We start from the raw sequence: 13561 nt of genomic DNA, 5'->3' as shown, positions 1-13561 counted from the left end.
ATTTTTGGGGGATTATTTTGGTGTTTATATTGAATTTCAGTATAATAGGATTGTATGTCTTTTTTGATCTGTATTTTAAATTTGTTTCTACCTTGTCTGGAGTTTTGTAGGTAGACATGGGTTTTATTAGCATGCCATTGTTTCCAGGCTTTACCCTTTGTTTAAGTAGCTGCTTAGTGTCTTTTGGTAGCCAAGGAGCAGAATTTGATTTTACTCTTATGGTTCTGAATGCTGTCAATTTGTTTAGAATGTTTAGGAAGGTGGTAGTAAAGTAATTTACAGTATTATCTATGGGTATTGTTCTTAGTGGGGTCTAGTTACAGAGGTGAAGGCGGTTTAACAAATATCAACATATTAATATGTATATAAAAATCCATTAAAATTTACAACAAATTCCATTAACATTTTATACTGTTAGTTGTAATCCATCAGAACTCTAACTTACACAAATGTAATGGAAGAGAAACTTCAAGCTGATGATATTTACATTGATTTTAGTTCTGCCTTCGACAAGGTTTTCCATCAGACTCTTCTTGATAAACTTGTGGATTTAGAACTCTCTAAAACATTGGTAAACTGGGTAGCTGAATGGTTAACTAAAAGAATAAGCCAGCTAATGGTCAAGGGGGTAAGAGCATGTGATGTGGACAAGGTATGCCACAAGGGTAAATTTTTGGAAGATATCAATTTAGGTTGTAACTGATGGATATTAATATGCCTCAAATGCTTTTTGCTGCTTGTATGTCAAAAAGATATAATTTGGTAAAGTAATTGCTAATGGAGCCAATTATCATATCTTACAGAATTGCCTATATATTTTCAACAACTGGGTTAATTCAATTAATATAGTTATAAGGAAAATATTAAATCTGTTTCTTCTGACAAAATTAAAGTTAATATGAACTATCGTGTATTAGATTATGAAACTGAACAGGCTGAGACATACAAAGATTTAGGTATAATTTTTGCTAATAGTTAAACATCGTTGCCCATACAGATAATGTTAAGAAATATTGAGAAATTGTTTATGGACATAGGTGATCCCCCTATTTTAATAAATTCAGAGAAGAAATCCTAAAAAAAATGGGATACTTATTATATCCCCCTGTGCTGGAATTAGGTACTATAATAAGGATGAATTGGCAAGAAGTTTCTGATAGTCTAGCTACACCTCAAGTGCAAACATTGGTCAATGTGAAGACGTATGAGAGAGCAATGGTATTTGTTTATGATCCTTGTACAAAAAGTGTGAAAAAAAATAACGATCAACTGGAATGTTTTTAAATGTAATGATAGAATACATTAAGAGGTTAGACAACATCCCAATTTTGTGCACAAGACTTTAACTTTAAAAAGGTATTGGAAAAAGACAACAATAATAGGTTGAATAATCTTAAACAATAAAGGAACAAAAAAGTGTGTGAATTGTTTCCACTGTTCAAGAACACTTGGTGGAACACGCAACACTTAAAAATTATAACAGAAAAGTATACTTATCTAATGGTAATTGTGGAACAAAGGGAGTAATATATATTACCAAGTGTTACACTGGTAAAACTGAGTGTGTTTTGTAAGAGGATTTACGAACGTTGTCATGATATATGTGAAGGTAATCCCAATAAGACTATACAAGTACTCACTTAACTGTTTAAAATGTAATGGTTTCAAATTTACCACTGTGGAGAAAGTGATACAAGAACTTAAAGTTGTTTGCAATATTTTCCTGACTTCTGTGCCTTTGTCAGTCATCTCACACAGCTTGTCTTGGTTATACAATTACTGGTTGTATAAGTGGAAAATTTGAATTCTGGAAACAGTCTTCAACTTTCTACCTTAGCTAAATCTATCCGGCTGGCAGTGACTGGATTCCCCTTCACCTCTTATACTCAGTCTCACACTGATCAGTCTCATCTCCATGTCCTAAACCTAGCCTGGTAGTAATCAGAATCCTCTCCACCTCTTACACACAACCTGGTAGTAATCAGAATCCTCTCCACCTCTTACACACAACCTGGTAGTAATCAGAATCCTCTCCACCTCTTACACACAACCTGGTAGTAATCAGAATCCTCTCCACCTCTTACACACAGCCTGGTAGTAATCAGAATCCTCTCCACCTCTTACACACAACCTGGTAGTAATCAGAATCCTTTCCACCTCTTACACACAGCCTGGTAGTAATCAGAATCATCTCCACCTCCTACACTCAGCCTGACACTGATCAGTGGTCTCTCCACATCCTAAACCTAGTCTGGCAGTAATTAGAATCCTGTCCACCTCTTACACACAGCCTGGTAGTGATTAGTGTCCACTCCATGTCCTAAACCTAGCCTGGTAGTAATGAGAATCGTCTCCACTTCCTACACACAGCCCGGCAATGATCAGAGTCTGTTTTACATTCTTCACCTAGCCTGGCAGTGATTAAGGTCCCCTCTACCTGCTCTATCAAGCTTGGCAGTACTCAGAGTCCACTCCACATCCTACATACAGCCTGTTAGGGATAAGAGTTCCTTTTCCTCCTTCACTGAACATGGCAATGTTTAGAGTCCCTTCCACATCCTCCTACAGCCTTGCAGTGATCACAGTACCCTGTGAGTTAAGAACTTAATGATACATTGGGGTATTGTTTTGGGTAGTCAAGTCAATATGTAACCTTGACCTAGCCTTTTAATATTACTCCATGCTGGACCAAATCTCAGCTGTTGGGTAATGCACATGGATATCATATGGGCTGTGTGTACTAGAGATAGCACTTTGGACATATTTTTGTGAGTATAAATTCTTCAGATTTCTAAACATTTGTTTAAATTTTATTTGGAACAGTACTAACAACTTGGTTTGAACTAATTTAGTAAACCAGTAGTGATTTGAGATATATGGAAATAACAGAGATACTAATAGTAACTGCCTGATATTTATCTATTTATTTAAACGTTTTTACTAGGGTATAACACTGAACAATTACAGGCTCAGCCTATTTGATGACATAATCTGAATTTGGGTTATAATCTGAGGTTGACAATAACAGTTTGTTAACTGACATAGTTATCCATGTTTGGGAATTTGAAATTTAGAGATCTGGCTCTGAAATGCTGAATGAAATCATCGGGTATTAGGATGTCTGTTAATGTTTAACTATCTGAAGGAAATTATAATAATCAGATAGTGAACTTTGCATTGTTGAAACTCAAAATATCTAAACCACAGGACATGTTCAATGCAAAATATCATAGTATATACACCATTGCACAAAACTCAAATAAAAACATTTTTTACAAAGAGGCTGCATGCCTCAATTGGACACTTTGCCCCTTGTACCCCTAATCTCAAAATGTACCAACTCAGAGGTTATAAAAACTTAGAGAAAAGAAATATTTATTTGCAAAAAAAAACTCACCTTTACTGGTTATCCCAGTTCATCCAATGTTGGAACCATTATGGAGCATGAAAACACGGCGCATTTAGAAAACAAACTCTATTAAAGTAGTTGCTGGTAACCCAAAGTTTCACCAGAATTTACCAAACATTCCAAGCCTTCAATAAACAAGACATGACATAAGTTAATCTCCCCATCTGAAACTTCAGAATAACAGTTCTACAATGTTGAGAATAAATATTTGCTGTTTTGGGGGGAATTATCTAGGTTTTAGGAAAAGGTTGTGGCATAAGAATAGATTTATGGCATTTAGAGCAATCTTTGTTATAGATCACTTAACTAGGTCCAGAGTAAACGTTTTTGATTTTAAAGTGTTAACTTGGACTTGGCTGTAATTGAAAACCTCATGCCAGTAGAATTGTCCAGTCTTGCCCAGTGACTGTGATAACTGCAGTGCACAAGAGCTGAAAAAATGTTGCTGTTAATGAGATGTGGTCTGGCACTGGGCATCATTTCAGGGCATGGACAAAGAGGTAATATGACCTGGCTAAACATCACAGTACTAAAGGTGTGTGTGGGGGGATGCTTCTCATTAGCATGTACCCTGAGTGTCTACATCATTATGTTATGCCTGCCCCATGCAAAAGGATAGTGTAGCATGCTGCATGGGGAATGGCCCACTATAACTGCTGTTTCATTGGTTAGACTGATCACTGGAGGGATGCAAGGACTGATCAGTGGGATGCCAGGGTTAAGATGACTTTGATCATTGACAGGAAAGATAGGTTGTAAGGGAGACACTGATTACCGACATTGTACCCTGGGGAGGCTAATGTCTGACATGACAAGCCGAGGGGGAGGGGGGCAGGAAGTATAGAGCCTGATCAATGACATGCAACATGGACTTTGTGTTGGTGGGAAAGAATCTGATTATAGACAAGTTTGCCAGGGGGGGCATACCAGAGATTTTATTTTTAGAGGGATTCATACAGTTTGGGAGAAGCTGATCATAAACATGCTACATATGTGGGTGCAGGGCATTGATCCTCATCCCAGTAGGTTAAGTGGGATATATTCTGATGGTAGGTTAAGTGAGGAGTTGGGAACACATTGCTCTGAGTGGAGTTTGTGTTGCTGTGACTGTTTTTTTACATGCAGTAGTAGAACAGAGACACTGCTAACAATGGTAAACTCATTAATCACAAACTATTCTAACTTGTTGTTATCATGGGCACTTAACATACAGGGTTGAGGCTACGGTAAAGTCTGGATCATGAATCAGATTCTACAGCTTGACAATTTTACCCAGGACATGCTTTGAGAATCAGACTTGTGTTCAACATTGATTGATGCTTGAAGCATTGATTCTCCAGGTAAGATCACTAGAAACAAATGCCTCTTTTTAAGGGTGACCAAGGTGTAATTTCTGGTGAGTGACTTACTCAGAGATACCCAGTTTATAACTGGAGAATGTGGGAATAAAACGCAGTATTACAGGAAGATTAATATCAGTTCATAGCTTTATCCTCTGAGCTAAACTGCCAGACTAGATTATATTTCTATTTCATAAACAAAATAACTTGTAAAAGGTGTGACTAATGATTTAATCATTTCTTGTTCTGACAGTATCTTGGGACATGAGTAAAGATTCTACAGCAACATAACAAAGTTAAATGTTTTTAGCCAATTTTCCCATTTGTTTCACTTCAGTCAAGTGTGAACTGGCTGACAGGAGGAATTATTATGGCAGCCACAAGAGACTTTTTGATGTTAGGATCCCTAACAGTCTGGGCATGCCAGTGAGCATTCCTTAGGACGGTGTGCCATGAATGGACATAGTGTGAGATGTCACTTATGCAAGTGACTTAAGCCTGTAAATGATTTTCTCCTCCTAGAATGAATATGTTGTGCAGATTTCTTGATTTTCCACCAGAGAAATCTGTTCACATTGTGTGCCTTATTTATGTTCCCATCTCTCCCCCCGAAAGTGGTGATTGACCTCTGTCTCTTCAGTCCTTTCCTACCTCCAGCAGCACCAGCATGTTTCCAAGCTGCTAATTAAACTTAAATCACCCAAACTGAAGTTACTTTTATTCTGTAGAGTTTAGTTCATATTAATGTTCAAGGCCAGATAAAGCATTAGGCAACTAGGGCCCACTGTTGGGGCTCACTGAATGTTGAAAATATAAAATGAAACTGCTTCACTGGTCAACTGCTGCTCTGTGACTAAGATTATTGCTTGGCTGCTCTAGCTCTCTTAAGTCTCTCTCTTTTTCTCTGGCTCAGATGTAGAACCAATGAACATGAAGCTTCCAGGAGCTATCATACTCAAAGCACAGTATTGCTTTACATGCACAACTTGGAGGTTTAAAAACATTGTTTCCCATTGGTGGGATAGTGTTTCAATTTGTGGTATCACTCCACACACCCAGCAGGCAGTTTACAAGAGCTGTTTGCTGTTAGTGGGATAACATTTAAATTTGCCATTGGAGATATTATTTATTGATTTTAGTGCATTTTACTGCTGCTGCTCTATAAATAAGCATGGCTGCTATTGGTGGGACAGTGTGTTGAAGTGGAATTCCCATGTGTTTTACTGGAAGTGCTTATTTGTCATTGGTAGGACATCTTGGTAGTGGATTTACCACCTTTTACAGTTACTGTGTGTGTCTGTATAAATAGGTACTGCCTGCATTTCAAGGTAGTTATGGTGTAAAGAAAGTAATTGATTGTATCACCATATGAGCCCTGTACATTTCGGTACAATCAGTGGTTCCTTGTTTTGTTGACTGTTGATAGTGTATTTCCTATCTGGTTGTGAATAAACTGGGTAACCTGAGGTCTTCAAGTTTAATGTTAAAATATTAACTGTGACTGCATTTTTAACTTGTTTTTTGCAGGCATGTGGTTGTAAAATTCACTGTGTTGGACTACAGCAGTTTGTCTGGTATTTAGTGCAGATGAATAAAACTCTGAGCTGTTAATGAGTTGCTTCCTGTAGTGCAGGGTTTGATTCCCTGCCTTCATTTGTTGAGTATGTGAGTTTGACCAAGTCACTTCACCAAATGCTCCTGGGCTGCTCCTGGAAAGAGACACTAGTGTCCAGGAGGCTGTTCCAAGCTGATAGCAAATGCCTTACACATTTGTTTTTTGAATTCATGCGCTTTTAAGATAGCCACTGATTAGTACTTTACTATTTGCTATTTGGCTATGAATCCCAGAATGTGTCTTGTGTTATAATTGAAGGAAATGGTGCAGCGTCAACTAGATGCACTTAGAAACAACAAAAATTAATGCCATGGAGTGTCTGAATATAGTTTAAAAATAATTTACTATTACAACTCTAAAACATTAAGCACTTCTGTCCCACGAAAGAGAGACTTTATCAGAATAATTAAGCCTGAAAAAGTGAAGAAATGAGTGATTAAATAAGACCCAAAAAAATCACAAACAAGCAATTCTGTGAATTTCTCTGTCTATATGATATCATGGGCATGACAACAAAAACAAAAAGTGCAAGGACTGTAGGTCCAAAGCGAGAATTGCCTATTTGTGTAATTAGTTGTCTGAAGAAGTCTGTATTATTCAGGATGAAAATGCAGTTGTGTCAAGAGCGTTCATGTGGATGTGATCCGTTTTGTTCGTTTTTATGTGACTTGGCCATTTCTGCAATAAAGGATTTGGTTCTGGAGCTTTGCCTCATCACGAGTGTTCCTTTTGGAGTTTTTCAGAATAATTAAGTCCCTACACAGAGTCAATATATACAGCTTAGACACAAATTTCATTGCATGTTTATCAACTGATAAATTGAATCCATTTTTCTTTTAAAGGACCAGAATAAAACAGACAAGAATTGCATAAGGAAATAAATCCTATTACAAAAACCTTCACACATTAAAAAACACACACACATCAGTCTTTAAACTTATAATCACTTAAAAATCTAACCTATAATGTATTAGCTTTTAAGTTTAGGACAGGTACAATGGACACATTGTCATTCAACCCGGGGGGGGGGGGAATTGGTCTGCCACTTAATTTCCTGTACTTTTAAAAAGTATTTCAGTCCCACCCCAGGATCCAGTTTGATCTTTTCCAAAATTCCAAAACAAAATTTATACTTCAAACCACGTTGAAGCAACTGAAATGGCAGTACTGGACCCAAACACATTTTTGAGCTATTTCTTTACAAGTTGTGGATAACAATGTTGTTTTTTTTATCCAACCAGGAACCAGGAGTTGCTGTTAGTGATGGATTCATGCAATGTGGACAATGGACTTGTGTACAGACTTTAGGTACTAAAGATCATTCTAACAATATACTGACTCGTATACCTGAGCATCCAAGTTATAAATGCTAAGAAGTAATAAGAATAGTTTAAATTTTAAGACCATTTAAAAAAAAACTTTGTTTTTCAGACTAGCAATTTTGTTTATAGTGTGGACAGTCTCGATGTTAATCAGAATATTGGCCCCACACTGAGACTCTATGTATCAGTTTGAAAAGTAGATTTTTAAACTTAAAAGTTTACAGATAGACAATAGCTATTTAAGACAATGTCTACATCTGAATATATTTCCTCAGGGGCTAAGACTGTATAAATGTCCTTTTGGTTTGTCTTACAATGAGGAAATTGTAAGCGATTTCATTGATTTGTTTGAAAAGTAGGACTGGATTTAGTACACAAGATTATTAAATATAATGAAATATATTTAGGTAATTTGAGTCAGGAATTAGAACAACTTCACCAAGTCATCTTGAAGGATACTTTGAGCATTACATGAAGGTGTATGAGAGTATCCTTTCTAGGGCTGATAAAAAAAATGTAGTAAATTATTTTCAAAGTAAAAAAGAAAACTAAAAAGGGATATCAAGCAATACCACAACAAAAACGTGTATCCTAAAGCACACATTTCCCCGAATGTTACTAGTAAAAAAGTAAATTTTTCTGATGGGGACATTTCTATAGCAGGTGAACAGAGGAGAAGGGATTGAATGAATAGACAAGCTTCAGATTTCAGAGACATGGATGTATTTATAGACTAACAACCAGTATTTTTGGAACCTGAGGTGTTCTGAGAGACTGGCGAGTCATTTGAAACCTATGTTTGACTCAGGGCAGAATCCTCAGAGGTCCTCATACCACAAACACCAGAAGAAAGAAAGGGGGCAGAGAAGGACATAAGGGTTGGTAGTGATGGTATAATCAATTTCTATCACGGGTAAAACATTTACAATTATACCTCCAGATCTATCACAAAAAAGCATTTTGCTTCATTTTTGAAATGATTTAAGTTTGTTCCATCAAGGAAAATTGATATTGCTGATGTATTAGTGGAGGTAAAATTATTTGTTAGAAAACTTAATTTGAATGTCTTCTTCCATAACAAAAACAGGGGGGGTGGTGGTGCACGAAACTATGGTGGAATGCCAGTTGGAAAGTATAGTACTCTCAATCCTCCTTTACACCCTACTATACAGGTTTTTGAAAAAGTGGTTACAGAAGACATATATAGAACTTGTTCTAACAAGAAATATATTGGTTCCAATTTAACTAAGGAAGAAAAACTTTTATTTGTCCTACTAAGTAAAGATAAAACCATGCGCCTCATGCAAGCTGATAAAGGGGGCTGTATGGTTATATATGATGCACAATATTATTCTAATACTATGTTGGAACTTTTACATGATGTTGATACCTACACGCCTGTTTCTAAAAATCAAATAATTATAGCCTACTGCAGGATTGAGTTATACCTGGAAGAATATATGTTAAACCAATGAATTGATGTTAATGCCTGTCATTTTTTTTATGCAACCCTAACCCAATGATACCAACAATTTTCAGTATCCCAAAAATTCATAAAGAGGTGCTCCAACCCCCTTCAGGCCCATTGTCTAAGCAACAGGGCCCAAGCCGTACCTCCTAACAGTTCTGATTGATAGGTGAGTCAAACATGTTTATGATGTTGTATCACATCTTATAAAGGACTCCTGAGACTTTTTAGGCCATTTAAAAAAAAAATCACATTTGGAAGGAAAATCTTGTATGTGTGACTGTAGATGTAAGAGACTTGTTCGCTGTTATTCCTAAGAATGAAGGTCTATAGTATTTCCATCAAAGTTTGATTGTGGTCTACTCTTTCAAATGATAGAATAAATCAATGATAGAATAAATCTTATTAGGGAATTGATGGTTCTAGTTCTGGACCACAATTATATCTATTTTGAGGGGATTTCTTCCATCAAGTGCCCCTGCCTTTGCTAATATGGTGTTGCTGGGCAGGGAAAATCAGTTTGTGCTTAAGGGTCCATTTGCAAAACAATTACATCTCTATGTAAGATTTTTAGATGACATAGTTATTTTATGGGATGGTGAAGATGATGAAATTCATGCTTTTGTAGAATATTTGGATGATACTACAGAGTTTTTGAAATTCACTTATTCCTGGAGCAGAGACAAGATTAATTATTTAGACACACTTATTTCTCACACACCTAATGGTTTCAAGTCCAACATTTTTAGGAAGGATACTTTTAGTAACACTTACCTAGACTTCACTAACTGCCAATCTATGTGGCAGAAAAAAAGAGTCTAGTGAAGGGACAGGCCATTAGGATGGCACGTAGGACATCTCAAATGGACGATGTCTGGGTTGAGTTAGTTAAGTTGAAAGAAATATTTTTACCAAGGGGATATCCTGGTCAATCCCTAGATTGTGTGCTTTTGGAAGTATACAATGAATGGGGGAAAAGGTATAAACCCATTCTAGGAATTGGACTAACTGCACCTACAGCTTGTATGGAACATAAGTATGAAAGGGCACTGATAGTGGAAGACAATCATTTCTCCCAAGAGGTTAAAGATATTGTTAAAAGAAATTGATGTATTTTTAAAACTAACCCCGAACTATTTTAATTGGTGGGGTCTGAACCTACGTTCATTTCTAAAACAGCACCCAATTTTAAGACATTAATGGAGAACAAACAGGTTTCTCTTTCAAAGGGAACTAAAGGCACTGTGAAGTGCGGACATTGTAAACAGTGTACTTACAAGGAATGTTTGTCTTTTCTGCTTTTCTTGGTTAGGGGTCACCACAGCAGAACTCCGGTCTGCTAATGATTGGCAGTAGATTTTTATGGTGCCGAGTTGCCAGCCCGGCACCCAACCTTTAGTGAAGGCACGCCCATTCACGCATGTCTTTCGGAGGCCACTCGACCGCGGGGAGGACATGCAGACTCCACACAGAAGGCACTCTAGCCGAGAATCGAACAGGAGAACCTCTTGCTGTGAGGCTACAACACTACCGCTGTACCACCACGGCTTCAGACCTTGGTATTAAGTAACACTATGAAAAGTAAAATCATATTTCAAGATAGTAACAACTAATACTCAGAGTAGTGTACCTTGCATATTGTGCAGGATGTCCAGCATTTTATGTTGGCAAGACCAAGCATGCCTTAAGGACACAAATTTATGAACACACTTACAATATTGCCAGTAAAAATTAAAACAGTGCCTTGTTTAAACATTCCACTGACTGCAATAGATTTAATAAATTGTGTTTTGGTATTTTAGAAAAGATCAAAGTAGCTCTTAGAGGGGGAATTGGAAGACTTTTTTAAAAGTATGGGCAATGAAGTGGCAGCTCAGATTAGGAGCAATTTCCCCCCCCCCGGGTTGAATGAGAAGGTGTCCATTGCACCTGTCCTAAACTTAAATGTTAATAAATTATAGGTTGGATTTTTTAAGTGATTATCAGTTTAAAAACTGTTGTGTGTGTTTTTTTTAAATGTGTTGATGGTTTTTGTAATAGGATTTATTTCCTTATATAATTCTTGTCTCTTTTATTCTGGTCCCTTAAAGGAAAAATGGATTCAATTTATCAATTGCTAAACAGCCAATGAAATTTGTGTCAGAGCTGTATTTATTGTCTCTGTGTTGGGACTTAATTATTTTGATGAAGTCTCTCTCATGGGATGAAACCGTTTAATGTTTTTAGAGTTGTAATAAATTATTTTTAAACTTTCTTCAGACCCTCCATGGTGTTAATTTTTATTGTTTCTTGTATTATAATTGGCTGCCAGATACATTTTTAATAAATGTGAGTTTCAAAAGAAGATATTTACCATTGTTCATGCTAAGTCTGTTTTGTTTTTGTCAATAAAATAATGTGCACACTGGCAGGTTTGAAAAGTACTTTATAGTGATGAGTAATATGATGAAGTCTCCGTTGTAAGGAGACGAAAGCGCTTAATCAAATTGTTCTATGGTATGGTTTTTTGGCCTTTTTTTTTTTTTTATGTATGGAAGTTGGTGGAATAAAGTCTTTGAAGCTTCCGAGTTGCCTGCCTGTTTCTACACTATAAGGATACCCTTCATTGTGCCGGAGAATATATCTTTATTTTTTGTTGGTGCTTCGTTTTTGGTTATAATATTGGTATTGGTTGAGGGTGTGCTGGCCCACTGCCTTGCCTAGGGCCCCATTTGATCAATATCAGCTCTGCTAGTGTTTAGTAGTTTGTACCTTGACCTCAGGCGAATTTTTTTGTAGCTTAGTTTGTCAAGGTTGCTAAAAGTATTGGGTTTCATACCTGTCTAACAGGTGCACATAGCATAAATGACGAGGTCATCTGCTGACTCTTCTTAGAAACTACCTGACAGCACAGACAACTTTTACAAATACATATACAGAGAGATGTTTCAAATAATTCAGCAGTTTAGACTTACAGTGCAGGCATATGTGGATGGATTTTCATCAACTTTTATAGTTAACATCTTCCATGGCACTGTCTTGTCCTGGATTTAAAGAACTCCAAACTGGTCTGGGATTTAATATTTAATATTCCCATTTTAAAACACTTCATTTTTTTCTGTAGAGGTAGAGTCTTCCTTTTTTGCGATTTACTGCATTTGGCTTGATGTCAGCCAGGAGACATTCAGGAGGTTTAATAGAGACATGAAAATGTGCTGGGAATTTAAATTAATTTAAAGAAACATTTAGGCTACTATTACTGTGTTTGATAAGTACCTGGTTCTGCTACTTTTTCTGACTGACTTTAGATCTGCTTCCAGGCTGTGTTAAAGAAAAAAAACAAAAAGCTAAGGGTTTCATTGCTGTTTGCAAGCCTGAAGCATGCTAGCAATGATAAACCGCTACTGCTGCTGCTGGAAAAAAAAAGATGCCTATGCAAGCCAGTCGCAGAAGAAAAAGGAAGAGAGGAAAGAAATAAAGGTGCTGCTTTTGGGTGAGTACGAGTTCATAAGCAGTGAAAGAAATTTCTCCTGGAGACAGGGTCAGTCATGTATCTTTTTCTGTGTGTGTGTGTCTGTCTGTCTGTCTCTCTCTCTCACTCTAGATCTAGATTCTGTGGGTTTGATCAAGCTAGATTCAGTAACTCCTGGCTTGTTGAGCCTCATTTATCAGCGGTCAGTTTGTTGATTACATACATTGTGTGTGTGTGGGGTGGGGGTCAGGACATGTCTCCCCAGGACTCATTTTAAACCCTACTTCTGAGCATCAGTAGGCCAGATTTTGGTAGACTGATCTCAGTGAGATGGAAGGTGAAGTCACATGACCTAACTATACTGACTAATGTCATACATGTTATGCTCCCCTGACCTACAACATAGAGTTTCAGCCACAAAATCCTGTCCTGATTCTGTCTGTGGGGTCATAAAATTCCCCCCAAGACCCAGTTTTGTTTATGATCCAGTGGTTACCGATCACATGTGTAGTGGATATCAACTGGTAGCCATCACTGTGTGTAACACTACTGAGTCCAGTTAAGAGTTGTTAACAATGGACTAGAGTTCCATGTATCTTTCCTTGGCTTATAGCTTCTATTTTACACAAGTCTTAACAGTAAGTTTCCAGAATTTTAATGTCAGCTAGGCAGTGTGTTGGGGAAATAATTATGTATGGGAGTAAATTAGATAGGGTTATTTGCATCACTTGCACAGATATGTCCCAAGTTCCATATCAACTGAAAGTTTTCATATGTTCTCATATTTATATGTTCATATTCTAGGTTTAATGTCTGAATTCACTGTCCTTGATGGTGTGCTCAGTATGTCCAGGAGGAACCTGTGGTTAGCTTACTGGTCAAAGTCAAGTATTACTAATGTAAACAAATGATTTGGAGTTCCTTATTTAGTTCCTGGTATGAACATTACATTCTTA

The sequence above is a fragment of the Protopterus annectens genome, chromosome 13.part0, assembly GCF_019279795.1.
Source record: "Protopterus annectens isolate FY-2018-M chromosome 13.part0, PAN1.0, whole genome shotgun sequence".
NCBI lineage: Eukaryota > Metazoa > Chordata > Ceratodontiformes > Protopteridae > Protopterus > Protopterus annectens.
Note: the sequence above shows the minus strand (reverse complement) of the source record.